The 13,280-nt window shown below is 34.3% G+C and overlaps 1 protein-coding gene and 2 non-coding genes across 7 annotated transcripts in view; all 3 read left to right on the forward strand.

Annotated features, from left to right (window-relative positions):
* Nucleotides 1-13,280, forward strand: part of LOC129026619 (zinc finger protein 705A-like) — a 65,164-nt gene that overhangs the window by 10,072 nt on the left and 41,812 nt on the right. For 4 of the 5 annotated variants that reach the window (XM_054473763.2, XM_054473761.2, XM_063653252.1 and 1 more), the window contains 2 exons: nucleotides 4,424-4,466; nucleotides 5,911-5,945. The exons of the other annotated variant lie outside the window; for it this stretch is intronic. The gene's annotated coding sequence lies outside the window, so the exon portion shown is untranslated. The remainder of the gene's footprint in view (nucleotides 1-4,423; nucleotides 4,467-5,910; nucleotides 5,946-13,280) is intronic. 5 annotated transcript variants of the gene reach the window in all.
* LOC129026633 (small nucleolar RNA SNORD109A) lies at nucleotides 5,403-5,469 on the forward strand. The gene has a single exon (XR_008497821.1). It is a non-coding gene; the product is annotated as a small nucleolar RNA SNORD109A (small nucleolar RNA).
* Nucleotides 9,898-9,960, forward strand: LOC129026636 (small nucleolar RNA SNORD109A). Its single transcript, XR_010124111.1, has one exon. It is a non-coding gene; the product is annotated as a small nucleolar RNA SNORD109A (small nucleolar RNA).

Raw genomic sequence — 13,280 nt, forward strand, 5'->3', positions numbered from 1 at the left:
ACCCCAGGAAGACTAACAGCTGACTTCAGCAGAAGCAATGGAGGCCAGAAGCAAAAGGATAACATATTAAAAATGCTCAAAGAAAAAAGAACCTGTCATCTAAGAATTCTGTACCTGGCAAAGCTGTGTTTCAAAAATGAAGGCAAAATAAAGACTTCCTCAATTAAAAAAAAAAAAGTTGGAGAATCTACTGCTCTCAAAACCCCCTGAAAAGAGTTCTCTAAATACTTAAAGAAGTTATTCAAGCTGAAAGCAAGTGAGCCTAGGCAGTTATTCAAATCAATATAAAGAAGTAAAATGCTTGTAAAGGTAATTATATAAATATAAAAGACAGTAGAAATGTAATTTTCTCTTAAGTGATTTTAAAATAAATTCTATAAAATAATATGTATATAATGTATTTTGGGGTCTATAACATATAAAAGTATAATACATTTGCCAAAGAAGATAGGTGGATGCAAAGCAATACAGGACTAAGGAAATGACTACAGATGGTAGATTAATATTTATTATAATGTCTTTCTTGGCTTATAGCATCAATAAAGGTAATATGTATAATAATACCACAATAGATGGCAAAAAGGGAATAGAGCTATATAGGTGTAACATTTCTGTATAAGACTGAAATTAAGCTAGTGTAAATTAGAAACTTATTTGGGTGAGTTAAGATATATGCAGTAAACCCTAGAGCAACCACTGAAAAAAATTCAAAAAACATAGTGAAAAAAATTATTAAGGAAGTTTAAATGCTACATTATAAAATAATTAGTTAATGAAAAAGAAAGAAGTAAAGAGGAATAGAGGAACAAAAACACATGAGACATACAGGAGAAGAAGAAGAATGACATAATAAACTCAACTATATCAATAATAAAATTACATGTGAATAGAGTAAATATGTAAATTAAAAGGCAGAGATTCCCAGGCTGGATAAAGTCTCCAGGTTTAATATCTCTTTCCCCAAATAAAATGCAGCTTTTTTTTTTCTATGATGTATTTGATCACTGTGCTGGTTTACAAAAGATTTCTAACCTTTCTGAAGTCTTTAAAATCAGTGGCGAAGTGTTCTATCTCATTTCACCCATATCAGAGACTCAAATCCTGAAAAATACCAAGTTGACCTGCCCATTCTTGAGTTCTACTGAATGGTGTATTCCCAGATCACTATGGATATTGCTGTTTACTTAACCAATTACTTTTAGTCAACAAGATTTGAACAATGCTTTTGATTCACACAGCGTGAGACCTAGACTTCCCTCATATTGAAATAGGGGCATTAGCATCCTGGATTCCTGCACCGGCTTTCAAACCTTATGATTCCTGCACTCCGAGAAGGCATGTTATCTGGGCATTGTCCTCTCTGTGATGGGAAAGAACAGTTTTTTCAACAAATGTTGCTAGGACAACTGGATATCTAGATACAAAAGATACTGCATTTATGTTACCAGTTTTCTGTGTCAGTCCATTTTGCTCTGATGTAACAGAATACTGCAGACTGGGTATTTGTAATGGTGGAAATTTATTGGCTCACATTTCTGGAGGCTGGAAAGATCAAGGGGCTGGCATATGATGAGGGCCTTCTCACTGTGTCATCCTATGGTAGAAGGGCAAAGAGAGGATATGGATGGGACAAATATCTTCTTTTATAGGAACCCACCCCTGAAATAACAGCATTAATCCATTGATGAGGGCAGAGCTCTCACAGCCTAATCACCTTTTAAATGTTGCTTTATTAAACACTGTTGCATTGAGGGTTACGTTTCCAACATAGGCTTTTGAAATGAAATGAAAAATTTGACCATTCCCAACTATAGCTTGAAATCTCAATGCTCCTTTCTTAGTATGTGATTGAACATGGATAAGATAATCAGTAACGGTGGATGTAAGAACACTATTAACCAACTTGACTCCACTGGCATATGTAGAACGCAACACCCAACAATAGCAGAATGCACATTATGTTCAAGTGCTTATGAAGCATTATTTTGTATATATGTGTTTTCTCCTTTTTTTGATAAAGTTCGCTAGTAGAGTGCCTGTGTAGTTAATATTTTTTAAAAACCACAGGCTTCTCAATTATTAATTACATCTATGGTTTTTAAAATATTATCTTCATTGATTTCTGCTTTGATCCTTATTCCTTTCTTTCTTTCTTTCTTTCTTTCTTGTACTTAAAACACTTGTATTCCTTTCTTTCTTGTACTTAAAACACTTTTTTAGTGTTTTAAGATGAAAATTGAATTCTTTCATTCATCTACTTTTTCATTTTTAAAAATAACAAAAACATTTAGTGCAATGAATTTTCCTCTAGAACTGCCTTTAAGTGCATATTACAGATTCTCATATGTTGTATATTTTAAAATATATGTAAATATATATTTGCATACAAAAACATTTACATACAAAATATGTATTTACGTATTTAAACATATGTATTTTCTGTTTATATTTTTCCTTTTACTCAGGAGTTAATAGGATATTTTTAAAATTTCTTGGTGAAAGAGCCTTTATGTTATTGTTAGTAAAGTCTATTTTTTTGCATTGTGATCAGATAGTGCAGTTTTTAATATTTCTTGAGTTACTAATTTTTCTTTCCAACCTAATATATAATCAGTTTTTCTGACTATGCCATGGGCACTTAAGAACAATACATATCTTCTGTTATCTGTCAAGTTTAATATATAGCCATAAAATCTACACTATTTTTATGTTGCCATTTTTGCCCACTTGATCTGTCTTTTTCTGATAATGGTGTATTATAGTTTTCTATTATGGGATCATCTATGTCTGGTCTCCTTACATCTCATACATCTCATGTTGTTTTTTATTCATAAAGGTGGTTATTATGTTATTTGGTATATAAGTCTCCATAAGGGTCAAATCTTCATGTGTATTATATCTTTTAGCATAAAAAACGTGGCCTTCTTTGTCTTGGTTAACACTGTGGGACTTGAATACATTGTGTAATATAAGAATCACTACTCTTGCATGTGATTGGCATAAAAAAAAGATTACTCCTATCTCTTTTTGTTTTCATATGCCTGATATACTTTCGCCCATCCCTTTATTTTCAGTCTTTTAGAATCCATTTGTTTAGATGCATCTCTCATAGAAAACATATTATGTTTAATTTTGTGAGCCTGCTGAAAATATTTTTCTTCTAGTGGGTGTGTGGAGTCCACTCACGTGTGTGTGTGTGTGTGTGTGTGTGTGTGTGTGTAGCCATGACTGATATTTATTTTGTTTGTATTTTCTTTATATTTGATACACCGTTTTGTCACGTTGTAGTCTTTGCTTGCCTATTTATTTATTCATACTTAGGAGAGTTTTTATTTTTGTCGGAGTGTTTACTTTTGTACCTCTCTTAATTCTGTTAGTTCTGTGTTTTCCTAGTTAATCTTTAACTTATGATTTATCGGTTTAGGCGACGTTCTTCAACACTCCCCTATTGCTCATGCAACGTGCTTTCGGTTTTCCTGTTTTTCTTTCCTCCTCCTGTGTTTAGTTGTCTTATTTCTACTTTGTCACAATATAGTGACATTTGTATGCTAGTCTTCTACCCTGGATAAGGAATATACATCTGTCAGGTGGAAGGAATATCATGTTGTATGCTGCTGTCAAATAGATCCTAACATACTTTCATAATCTTTTAAATGATATAATCCAAGTTCACAGTTAACTCCTGACTTTTTATTTCTATCATATTCAGTAGATATATCAGCATTGGCAGCCATCCCACTGAAATATCACTTCACATTTTGCTTAGACCAAAGGGTTCTGAGAAGCTTCTGGAGCTGTCGTGAAAGCCAGTTTCACTAAAGTCAAGTCAGACATCTGCCTGTGCTGCTTTCTGCTATAAAGCTGAATGCAGGAGATACACTGTTAGGAGCATCAGTGTGGTGTGAGGAATGTTTACTCATTGGTAGTAGACTTGTCTGGATCAAGGATAAGCACAAGTATCTGAGATGCTGAGGTGTGGCTGAATGAATGGCCATCTGTTCTATTGCAACGGGATAAATAACACATTCAGAGCAGGCCCAACTGGTGGACTCCTCAATTATCTCACAGTACCACTATCATGTGTCTTTCATTTTTCACATCACAGTGTATTTTCATAAAATCTTTATTGATAGACCACAACTTTAGCATTTCCCATTCAAGATACAACTACTGTGTCACTTGGATGGCTTGGTAGAGAGGAAATTGGCTATTTTCAGAGTAAAGAATTCAAGGAGGAAACAAATTTATAAATGAAATGACGAAGGTGATGAGATCAAGCAATGCTGATGTTTGTAGCAAGGAGTAGAGGGCTGAGATGCCTGTATGATAAGAAATTATAGTGGAACCAATCCTGTGCTGTATTTTTTATTAATTTAGAGCATTCTCTGATCTGATTTATTTTCTATGTGATATTTTGCTGCAGGTTAAAAGCTGAAACAACTTCAAGGAAACTTCAGGGAAAAGAGGTGAGCAGCCGCTTCGGTACTTTTGAAATTCTTTGTGTGTTCTGTGGGCAGTGATGTCAGAACATCAGGGACTGTGAGTTCATTATTTCAGAGGTTTAAAGGAGAATATTCTTTCGGTAGATAAATTTCCCCATGGGTGTCCCTACCTTGTTCAAGGATTCCTTATTATTGTTTCTTCTCTTTGTTTAAATCTCTTTTTGAAATGACCTAAACAACTGTGGAGAATCATTGACATATTTCCTTTTTTCACTGTTCATGATGGGTGAAAATAATCTTGTAGTGAAATTCAGATGTTCTAATATTTTTTTTAAATCTTTATCTGGCACATTCATAACATAGATGTTTCTATACATATTAGTACTGTAATCATACCATATATTATTCTGTTACCTCACTCCTTAAACTTTTAGTTGATTAAAGAGTTTTTATGAAGTTCCCCAATAGATTTTTTTCTTTTTTGAGACATAGTCTCACTCTGTTGCCCAGGCTGGAGTGCAGTGGTGTGATTTTGGCTCACTGCAACCTCCCCCTCCTGGGTTCAAGCAATTTTCCCACCTCAGCCTCGGATTACAGTAGCTCGGATTACAGGTGCGTGCCACCACGCCCAGCTAATTTTTGTATTTTCAGTAGTGACGGGGTTTCACCATCTTGGCCAGGCTGGTCTTGAACTCCTGACCTCGTGATCCACCCGTTTTGGCCTCTCAAAGTGCTGGGATTACAGGCTTGAGCCACCGTGCCTGGCCAGATTTTAATCTAATTTTATTAGAGCAATTCAGTCATATGTTTTTTCATGCTGTGTATATGAGAGTTCCATTATTCAGATACTAAACAAATGTCTACTGTACATTTACCGTGCTCACTGATGATGCATTAGATAACCATGCACAAAAGAAGCCTGGCTGGGGAAATGCTTATTTGTTGGGAGGGTGCATGTTTGGATCGATGACGAGAATAATTGTCTGAGGATGCTGAGGGACTCATTCCAGATGTCAATCTGAGGTCCAGATGTGCGGCCCTCCAGTAGGACAAATAAGACTCTCAGAGCCTGGCTCTATTTGGGAATCCCTCGGTGACAACATGGTACCCCTGTGAGCATGCCTTTTCCATCTCTCCGAAGAGGGCAGTAGCATCCTGTCTTATGAGTCAGTATGCCCTTTAGTATGCTTAGTGACCCAAGACTTGCTTTAATTGTAGATAGATACTTACATATAGGATATATTTCTTAAGTAACAAATGAAACACTTTAGAAGATTGAATTAAGGGTCAAGCAACTGTGATATGTCTGAAAATCTCGTTAATGTTGTGCTGAAAGAAGGAAATATGGCATGCCTCTATTAAATAATGACAGTGGAACCAAGTTTAGTGCTTTTGTTATTTTTACTGCGGAGTATTTTCTAAGATTATGTTTGCTTTTTTTTTCTTTCATGTTTTGCTGTGATACAAGGCCTGGAATCTGATCCTCTGCTTCAGAGAATAGGGGTGAGTAGCTAAACCATTATCTTTTGAAATTCATATGTCATGTGCTGTTTGCTAGGTCTTTAGGTCATTTTGTACATCTTTTCAGAAGCTTATTGGAGGACATTTTCATGATATGTCCTTTTCCTCATTGAGACCCTCACCATGTCACCTACACTATTGAATCCTTATCATTTCTCTTTTAATTTTAACTCTCTTTTGCTTTTATGGAAAAATGTAGAATTTAAGAGATTTCATACTGGAGCAATATGAAAGGCAATTTGAGAGGCAATATGAAAGGCAATTTCATATTGGAGCAGAATGTATTGTAGTGAAATCCAGGTGTGCCAAAATATTAACAGATTTTCCTCATCTGTTTCATTATTGGGGTTTCAGAATAGAGACTCCATGGTTCATAATATCTTTGTGGTCATACTACATTATATTTCTGCTTCTCATTTAATTATTAAATATTGACTTGAATTAGTCTTTTTCTCATTGTTGCAACAAGGTAAGTTATATAGGAAATTTTCTTCTCTTGATGGCATGTCTGAGATAATCATAGATATAAGACAACTGACTGGTTTCTAGAATGCATATAATTTTTATTTCTTGATCTGTGTGTGAGTGCTTGCTGTGTTTGCATCATGCAAATACATGAGCTTTACAATTTTAGTGTATGCATTTTTCTACATGTATATTATTCTTCAATAGAAAGTAAAAAAACTTATCAAACTAGTCAAAATATTGGTTAATACATAAAAAAAGTCTCAAGTAGATTGTGTATTACATGGTGCTTATTGATTGACGCCCTCATAATAGATCAAGTGGGTTCTCTCTTTAGCACAGGGCTTTTTAGCAATTCATGTCATGAGTAGTTACTCAAGTATTTTTATTTTCACACATTTATATTTTTTCTATGCATATTCTTAAATTCTCTTATACTTTTTTCTCTGTTATTAAAACATGCTGAACAATCTCAAGTCTTAAAGACTGTAGTATTGTCTCTACATATTCATGTATTTTGGTACTCAATTCTTTATACTTTCTTTGATAGATCACTTGAACTGGCACATGTCTCTTGTTTTGCAGAGAGGGAATTAATGTGATACCTTCATGCTTTTCTATTCTATGTGCTACATCATTGAATATACAAGCAAATATAGTTGTTAAGATTTAGTGTGATTATTTCTACACCACATGCAAATAAGTTTCTCATAGATCTTAATAGAGGCCCACATGCATTGTACAGTTTAGAATTTGGGGAAATATTGATGAAGTTGGGTAAAGTTTAAAGCCAAAAGTCAGAACAGTGAACTCCTTGCTTAAGGATTTCCTTGGAGATTACTTAGTCAATACACAACTGATAAATTTAAGTGCTTTTCACCTTTTGAGTTCTTGACTACTAAAGCTAAAATGTGTTTCAACTTTTAATCCTGCTTCCCTAATTTTCCCTTTTTTAGTTTAAGATCAAATAGCTCCAGCCATAAATTACTGCCAAGAGTAACCACTTCATTTTAAGAAAGCTTCACAATATAGAAGAAAATAAAATTATTTATGACAGATGTATTTTTAACCTTTTCCCCATGCTTTCCAGAGGAAATATGTTTAACCATCTGCCCTATATTAGAGAAAAACTTTCTATGCTAATACAAGTATCTATCAATCCATTTATCTTTCTATATAAGATGTATTGATCATAACCAATTAATTTTATTGTAAATGAGCTTTAGATTTGACATTTTGGTAGTAATATATGTTGTACAATCTCCTGAGGTCCTATAGGTCTTGAAGTCTCTATGTCAAAAACTATAGATGTGCCAGTGTCCTCAGTGAATGTGAAGGACACCACATTTTCCTTAGCCATTTCTTGTTTTCATAATGATGGTTATCAACATTTTGCTACTGCAAGATACCATACACTTATAATCAGAATATGCCAGTTTGTATGCACTCATGCCTCTGTTTCTGTAGAGCATTCCTAGAATGAGTAATGCTGGAAAATTAGGTCCATGTAATTTCTTTAACGAGTTATAGTCAAATCATGAAATATTCAGGTTACCATTATTTCAGTAATGTATTAGAATGTCAAGGTAAAGTTATCTATATTGTATATATACACACATCGTAGATATAATTTATACAACATCTATATTTATACAACAGATATATATTTATTTATATATTTATACAACATAAAATATATTTTATTAAACGAAATATATTTTATTGTTTAATATAGATTCTTAAGTGATAAATATGTTTAACATTATTAAAATAGGTTAAAATAAGTTATAGTTAATACAATGAAAATTGGCAGTCCTTTTACAAAACATATGCCATAACTATAACATTTATCACTGACAGTCATACCAGGATAGTCTTTTATTTCCAATCACTTAAATATTCCTAATTGCAAAAAAAATTTGAAGACTAAAATTCAGAAGTTTTGAAAGAGCCATTGCCTGGGTAAATTATACAGGTTTCAGTTTTATTTATAATAATTTTGTATATATTTATAAATTAATGCATGATAAATTAATAACTTGTGATACGCAATGCAAAGATGACAGTGAAAGGACAAAATTGATTAGATTGATAAAGTCCTGTTAACATGAAGAAATTGACCAGGATACCATCCACACTATAAAGTTAGAGAAATTTATCAGGAAAATTCTCTAAAATACTCTTCTGAATTTTAACATTGTAACAGGAATTTTTAAAATTTTGGTGTTATGTGTGTTTCCTTCCAGATAATTTGAACAGATTCATATTTGCTATTTTTAAAGCCATATCTTTGTCCTTAGTGCTGGCAATGTATTCTTCAGAATGAACAAATAAGAAATATGTAAAAGCCATAAGTGAAGGTGTCAGGTTGAAGTAGTCAATCAGTTATGCAGAACACAAAGAATTTTATCTCGTATAATGTTTACATAGCTTTATAGAAGGGTGCTGAAAGGGCTATAAAACATGGACATTATTGTCTCATTGAAAGGTCCAATAGGTACTGAAATTCATGCTGTTATTTTTAACCAACCACCCTATAAATGTCGTATGGCTTATTTAGATGAGAGCCCAGGTTGTGTGTGTGTGTGTATGTGTGTGTGTGTGTGTGTGTTTGAACTTGACAGGGAAGCAAGAACATCAAGTTGCCAATACACTCTGTCTATGGTTAGAATCATGCTGAAAACATGGCTCCCCCAGTTCTGGAGTGAGCCCATAGATCAAGCATTCCCAGAAGACATAGCAGGCTCAAATCCCTGTGTACACAATATTTCATGATTATCTTATGTCAGTACTTTCAAAGTATAGAGTTTGTGTGAAGACAAATCCAATATCATTTTTCTTGGCTAGCCTATATGTGTGGTAAATCCATTATTTATTTACTTGCTTCCTGAAAATTACAATCAGATTAAGAAACTGCAGCAAAGTGGGTATGATGAGATAGAGATTGAAGTGTAAGCTTATGTTAATGTTGCCCTTGGTTTGGATAAACACATCTAAGAGAAAAACGGAAAAACACACATGGCAGGGAAGCCTTGATGGAGCCAAAATATGGGATTGTATGTAGTAACGCAATCAATAGATGGGCATTTGGCAGTAATATTATTTTTCAAATATGGATAAAAATTGCTTAGGAGAGTAAAGAGAGACAAAGTTGAAAGCAGGTTTATAGTAGGTATTGTTTTAGTATTGATCCCTTTTTGCTCCAATAATCAAAGTGATAAATATTGAAAATTGATTCATGCAGCATTACTTACTCCATTCTAATTTTTATATATGTCAACAGTGCCATCTTCCAAACTGTGCTATCTCCTTCAGGAGAAGTGACTCTGCTGAAGTTTATAAGGTTGACATATTGCCAGCTTCAATAACGTAAAGCTGAAGTGTATACTGAATTCTTAATGCAAATAACAACTCTATTGGAAAGTAACCCAGTTATAGAAGTGCTAATTTGTCAGGAGCTGCCTTACCAAGATCATGATGAGTACAGTTATCTCAGGATTCTGAAAGATTATTTTCAGATTTCAACTAGTCTAGCTGAATGTTCCTTAATAGAAAGAGAGGACTTTTAGAATTGATTCAATATGATGACCTCCTGAATTATCTCACATAGCCCATATGTACATGCCTTTCTTTTCTCTCAGAAAATGGCACTGTCATAATAGCTTTCTTACGCAGACTTCACCTTAGAGTTTTACATTAAGGGAGGGGTCTGGTGTTTCATTTATTTTGAACTATTTGTTGATTGTGTATAGTGCTTGAGTAAAAAATTGAATATAGAAACATCTAGAATAATTTTTTTTAATGATCAGGTGTTTATAAAGTGAATTATTAGTGTCAATAATGTTGGAAAGTTTTAAGAGAATATAGGAAACTTGAACATTACACAATTACATTGGGACCAAATTGTGGGGTCTCATTACATTTAATATTTATGTATTTTTTCCAGTTGATTTGTGTGCTTTTTTTCTGCATGTTTTTGGCAGATAGAATGGCTATAACAAGTAACAGCATGTCAGGAAATAAAAATAAGCAGAGCCCTATTCCTTTAAAAATCTTCATTGGTAGGAGGGCCATAAAATAAGTCTTAATATGTTTAAAGAATTAAATTCATGTAAACCATGTTATTTTAATTCCACAATGATATTGAATTAGAAATAAGAGGAATATCTCTTGAAAATCTCCTAAATGTTTGGAAATTTAAATTAGCATTTCTGACCTATTTATTGGTTTAAAAAGATACAATGAAGGTAAAATTGAAAAGTCTTTTGAACTGAATAAAAATAAAAATATAGAATCTAAAACTTTATGGGATACTGATAAAACAGGATATAGGGAGTAATTTACAGCACTGAAATGCCTATATTAGAAAAGAAAAAAGGTTTTAAATCAGTAAATTTGTATTTTACCTTAAGAAACTTAGAAAAGAACAAATTAACCCAGAGTTAAGTAAAATAAAGGCACTAATAAAGATAAGAGCAGAAATCAATGAACTATAAAACAACAAAACACAGAGAAAAATTGAGATTATCCAGTCTGAGCAACAGAGGTGGGAAAAAATGAAAACTGAGCAACAAAGAACTGTAGGACAGCGTCTCTCATACAAATGGATGCATACACTGGAGCCCTAGAAGGATGAAAACAGAAGGAAAGAAAACTTCCCAAATTTTATGAAAAACATTAATTTATATAGCCGACATGACCAATAAAATCCAAGTAAGATAATCTCAAAGAGATCAACACCTATACACATCATGGTCAACGTGTCAAAAGACACTGAGGTGATCAGCAAGGTGGAGTGGTTGAGAGAGGGTAAAAGCAGGAAGGAGAGATGGGGACTCACAGCAACCCACAGTTGAAACTGCCATAGATCCTACCAGTTGCTTCATGGACTCCATCAGGAGCCCACCTATAAGCCACTTGGGATGCATCACTCCCATCTTGCCAACAAAACCCCAAGTGCTCCAAATGCCTCACTCACTCTTTGGCAGGCTTCCCAAGTGCACTCCTGTGAAAAGCAAGTGAGAATCTCTGCAAATGGCTTGCAAGCACATATTGACAGCCGGCTCCACTCTGTAGAACTGGAAGAAAGCTCACAAACATGAGAATTTGAGGACACTACCCTAAAAAAATGAGACTTCAGCACCTGGCCTGGCTTTATGCAACCTAGAGAAGGTAATATGGTTTGGCTCTGTGTCCCCACCCAAATCTCATGTCAAATTGTAATCCCCAAGTGTTGGAGGAGGGACCTGGTGGGAGGTGATTGAATCATGGGGGTGGACTTCCCTTTTGCTGTTCTTGTGATAGAGTTCTCATGAGATCCAGTTGTTTTAAAGTGAGTAGCATGTCCCCCTTCACTCTCTTTCACTCCTGCTCCACCTTGGTAAGACGTGCTTGCTACCCCTTTGCCTTCTTTCATGATTGTAAGTTTCCTGAGGCCTCCCACCCATACTTCCTGTACAGCCTGCAGAACTGAACTGTGAGCCAATTAAACCTATTTTCTTCATAAATTATCCAGTCTTAGGTAGTTCTTTATAGCAGTGTGAGAATGGACTAATACAGAAGGCATACAACCTTAAGAATTTGCCCCCTTGAGGGAACAAGATGTGTGGAGCAGGTTCATCCATAGAAAATGTCTGAGAGAACTTCAAAATCCCTAGCCTGACTAACTGATGAAAGTGTTTCTTTCCAAGGCCAGTCAATAAAGACCACAGTGGGTGACAGTTTCTTTAAATGCAAAGGCAGCAGCACAATAATTCAAGAAACATGAAAAATCCAGAAAACATGACGCCACCAGAAGAACACAATCATTTTCCAATAACCAACTCCCCAAAAATGGAGATGTACAAATTGGTTTATAACGAATTCAAAACAAGTATGTTAAGGAAGCTCAGCAAACTAAAAGGAACACCAATAGACTACTCTGTGAAATCAGGAAAACAATTCATGAACAAAACTAGAAATTCAAAAAAGAGAAAAATTATCTTAAAAGAAAACCCAGACATTATGGAGCTAAAGAATACAATGCATGAAATGAAGGAGCGTATCAACAGCAAAGTTGATCAAGCAGAAGAAAAAAAATCTGTAAACCTGAAGACTGGCTATTTGAAATTATTCATCAGAGGATTAAAAAAAAAGAATGAAAAGAAATAAAGAAACCTACAGGATGTATAAAACACCATCAAGAGAACCAATATAAGGATTATTGGAGTCATAAAGGATTATTGGAGTCATAAAAGAAAGGGCAGAAAACTTGTTTAAGAAATAATGGCTGAAAACTCTCCAAATATAAGAAAAGATATGAGCATCCAGGTATATGAAGCTCAAAGATCCCCGTACAGGATACATTCCAAAAAGACTTCACCAAAACACATTATAATCAAACTGTCAAAAGCAAAATCAAGACAATGGATAAACCAGTGCAACCACCAATCACTAAGAGGGAGACAGGATTCTTATGTTATGATTATTATTTACATATAATTTCAGTAAATGTTATTGGAAAATTTATAATGTTTTAAAAAAAGAAATTTGAAAGCACTGAAAGAAAAGAGACTCATCACATACAGGGAACCCTTTTAAGGCTATTAACAGATTTCTCAGTAGAAACCTTACAAAATGGGAGAGAGTGGGATGAACTATACAAGTGCTGCAAGGAAAAAAATGCCAACCAATGCTTTACCTGGCAAATCTGTTCCTCAGAAATGAAGGAGAGATAAGAACTTTCCTAGACAAACAAAAGCTGAGGCAGTTCATCACCACTAGACCTGCCTTACAAGACATACTAAGGGGAGTTCTTCAAGCTGAAATGATATGGCACTAGTTAGTAATATGAAATGATAAACCTCCCTGGTA

The sequence above is a fragment of the Pongo pygmaeus genome, chromosome 16 (assembly GCF_028885625.2).
Source record: "Pongo pygmaeus isolate AG05252 chromosome 16, NHGRI_mPonPyg2-v2.0_pri, whole genome shotgun sequence".
In the NCBI taxonomy this organism is placed as follows: domain Eukaryota; kingdom Metazoa; phylum Chordata; class Mammalia; order Primates; family Hominidae; genus Pongo; species Pongo pygmaeus.